At 40.3% G+C, this 3,928-nt stretch overlaps 1 protein-coding gene across 5 annotated transcripts in view; it reads left to right on the forward strand.

Annotated features, from left to right (window-relative positions):
* The first annotated feature begins 3,632 nt into the window (after positions 1-3,632).
* Bbx (bobby sox homolog (Drosophila)) overlaps positions 3,633-3,928 on the forward strand; it is a 255,067-nt gene continuing 254,771 nt past the window's right edge. For all 5 annotated transcript variants that reach the window (XM_005386346.2, XM_005386352.2, XM_013515187.1 and 2 more), the window contains exon 1: positions 3,633-3,766. The gene's annotated coding sequence lies outside the window, so the exon portion shown is untranslated. The remainder of the gene's footprint in view (positions 3,767-3,928) is intronic.

Raw genomic sequence — 3,928 nt, forward strand, 5'->3', positions numbered from 1 at the left:
CCTTTCTGTGGAGAGATGCTGGAGTTGATAGAGCATAGGGGAAGGGGCAATTGCAAATACTGAGTACAGAAAGTGCAACAGGTTCTATAAACTCCACTGATGTGACAGCTAAGACTTACAAAGCAGCTGTCACTGACTTGTATACATGAAAGACAAATAATAACACGGACTGAATGCTTAGTAGGTTCCAGTCTTAAACATTTTATATGTATTATATAATGTATGATCACTCTTATTATCTCCATTTTACAAACAAGGAAACTGAGTCTTAAAATGATTAAGAAAATTTTCCAAGTTTATAAACTATGAAGTAGTAAAGTCAGTATCTGAAGTAGGACTGAATAATAAAGGAAAATAGATGAAATAAAAGCACAGACATATGCTTAAATAATATACACACATATATACATATTCACTTACATATTTAAATTTACCAAAATTATTTCATGTGGCATACTCTAAAGGACTCATCGAATAAGATTAAGAAATAGACAATGCATGAGAATAAGGGACATGCTAATGATGTAAGCTCAACTTTTGACTGATCATCAAATGGGAAAACAAGAAAAAATGCTGACCCCGCCCCCTTTTTGGTACTGGGATCGAACCTCTAAGGCCTTCACACTGAGCCACATCCCCAGCCCTTTTATTTGTTTTTTATTTTGAGACAGGTTCTTGCTAAGTCGTTCAGACTGGGCTCGAACTTGTGATCCTCTGCCTCAGTTTCCCAGAGTGCTGGGATTCCAGGGCTGCACACTATGGCTGTCTGTATTGGCTCCTTTCCATGTCATTTTACCCAGGTAACAAACAGCTGTTTCTGCTTTCATAGCTATATATTACAACAATTAAGCTCTGCAAACTATGACTCGTAACTATTGAGCACCATTAGAATTTAAAGTTTCTTGATATTTATTCTCAAATGAAAAAACACAAAAAATATTTCTAGAGCGGTAAAATATTGCATTAAAGTTAGCTCCAAGCCCTTTTTTCTTATTTAGTCATGAGGCCCTATCTGTCACACAGGAGACTAGAATTCTACTGCTTCACCTAGGAGTAGGTAATTTTCCTTTTCTAGCATTTGGTATGCAGAAGTGCTTAGCACACAGAATAAATGTTCAGCGAAAGAATATCACACAGGCCTCGAAAGCACCGTGATGCTCCATACAAATGCACCACAGTATGCAGTGTGTATTCTTAAAAAATGTCATTTTTCCAAGTCTAAACGTTCTGCGGACATACCAGTTTGTCCAGCAGCAGTAATGATCTGCAGTGAGTTACCTCAGTGCTCTTATATTCTTGTGTGTCGGTTCTGGTAAGTTAGCACCTCATATTGTCACAGACCTACAAATTAAAATGAAAACCCCGGGGTATGATGTGCTAAGACTCAATCACAGACATCCACACTCAAGTGGACTCGGGAAGAAATTAAATCTCTTACTTTTTTCATCAATGTCACTTTGCTTTTGTGACTATATGTTTTATAATAATAAATAATATATCCACACAGTGGTATATTTGTGATGTATCCGTGAATATACATATACTGAGGCTACATGCTCATTTTACTAATAGCAGTAAGTGATCTAAAATTTCAAGTTTGTGGCTCTAAATAATTCTGCTAAGCTAAGCATAATTCAACAGAAATATCTTTGCAACCGTAACAAAATAAATTGTGCTCTCCTTCGGTAGAGGCTGGGGGCTAGGAGTGGGGACTAGGTTAGTCTTTAATATTTTTCATAAATACATGTATGTACTAGCAAATAATTCACAATACTTCACCTAGAAATTGAATATAGCAACTCTTGTTGACTGTTTTCTCTTTAAGAAAGAGCACAGTGAAATCCTAAGGAAGTTTTTCCTCCATGTGCCTCTTGTCCCTGAAGTTTTTAATTTGGAGGGAAGGGCTGTCAAGTTCCTCAGAACCTGTGGTGGGTATGAAAAGTCCTGGGTTTCGTTTCTTCTTCATTGGTATTCTGTGTAATATCGAGCAGCGTATCGAATTTGTCCCTGTGTCATTTTTCTTATAAGTGAAAGAGAAATAATAACACTTATCAACTACCTTAGAGCAGTGTAGTGTGGATAAAGGACACTTTGTTCCTTCTGTCACGTAAATGCAGAAGATTGTGGTTTTATACACTTTTCTCTTCAAAAATTATTTTCCTTTTTTTAAAGAAACAAAAACATCACATTTCTAAATGCCACTTTGTTTTTTAAACTTCAAAAACTCAAAGTTTCTCTGCATTTGTTTCTCTTTTCCACTCTTAACAAATGTACACACCAATACTAATTTGATAGCTTTATGGATGCAAGAGAAACATCTTAAGATGGCATCAAGGAAATAATAGCAGACTTGAAATAAGTTTTTGTACTCAGTTTTCTTTTAAGTTTTAAAAGCTAGGCTATTAAATCATATTGTTTATTTAATCTTCAAAAAGTTCATGTTTAAGAATAATTCACAGACTGTCAAAAATAAGGGACCTTAGGAAAACGTCTGGGTTCTAAGATGGCTGGCACATAGTATATGCTGAATAAACATCTAATGAAGAGAATCTGGAAAAATCTTATTCTAATCTTAAAATGAAAACTAAAATCAACTCTGAACATTAAAGAAAGTAAATTACTTGCTAGAGATTGCTCAACTACTTAGAATTGATTTTCGAATGTATTCCGCCTAATTTCCAGTTTTCAATTTTCCCGGCAACCTGTTCACTTATTTACTTCAGACTATGAAATATAACCTGCCAAAGGTGCATCATAAAAAAATCTTTAAATCCAGGTATCAGATTAGTGTCTCCAACAGTCACCCAACATATAATATTCACATATTATGTGAAATATGTATGTACGAACGTACACTTATATCCATATATACTCTAAAAACATAAATCTTGCACATATCGAATCAAAAGGACTGGTTTTAAGGCAAAGTGTTAATAGTCAAAATTCCATGACTTAGTCTACATTGCAGCAGAGTTGCATACCCACACGGGTGATCTCGGTCTTCCGACTAGCTAAAAGTGGACTGGCCATTTTAGCAGAGTGTTTATCTCTCTTTCTGTCTGTTGTACTGCCTTCCTGAATCTACCTACGACTGGGGGATTAACAGCCTCAATGCACTGTAGTCCTCACAAACTTATCATGCACTATTTTGGCCTATGTGATAGCTAACCCATTGAGAAAAGAAATCCGAGCCCATAAAAGCCTTGCTTGGCCACTTGTTAGCCAAGCCAGTCTGTAAAATCATAATACAATGCACGCCTCTTTCATGGGGCACCGCAAGGCAGCGATCAAAAAACCCCTTACTTCCATGCCCAGTGGAGTTGTAGTTTATTACCATAACCCTCCCAAGTCAAAAGGACACCAGATCCAAGCCCGGCAACTTGGCGCAGACAGGATTTCCCCGCTGCCCCCCACTCTGTGGGGCCTCTCTACCTGTCCTCTCCTACTGTCTACAGGTCCCGAACATTAAAAAATAGAAAATGTGATGATCTTTGTGTGTCTCTGTAAAATGTGTGTATGAGTGCGTGTGTTTGGGTGTAACGGGCCTCCTGTTTGGCCGCGCCGCCTGCCCGTCACGGCGCGGGCCAATGGCAGGCCGCCTTATATAAAGTGAGTGTTTTCGGTCTCTCGGGTTGCATGTACTGTATGTGGAGCAGCGTACAGTGGAGCGGAGGCAGCGCGGCTCCGGGGCTCCTCTCACTTTCCCATGGAGCAGCCCTGACCGGCCGCGAGGGCAGCCGCACGCCCTCTCGCCGCGAGCCCCGAGGTAGGCGCCCCCGCAGCCTCCGCGGCGCTCTGCGCGCACTTTCTGTTCTCCGCTCACTTGCGAGCAGCCGGGCTGCAGCCCCGGGGACTCCGCGCAGGAGCCGCGGCGGCAGCCGGTAGGGTGGACTTGAGGAAGCCGGCGCCGCGCGCGCCCCGACCGCCG

The sequence above is a fragment of the Chinchilla lanigera genome, unplaced genomic scaffold (assembly GCF_000276665.1).
Source record: "Chinchilla lanigera isolate Chin_1 unplaced genomic scaffold, ChiLan1.0 scaffold00026, whole genome shotgun sequence".
In the NCBI taxonomy this organism is placed as follows: Eukaryota; Metazoa; Chordata; class Mammalia; order Rodentia; family Chinchillidae; genus Chinchilla; species Chinchilla lanigera.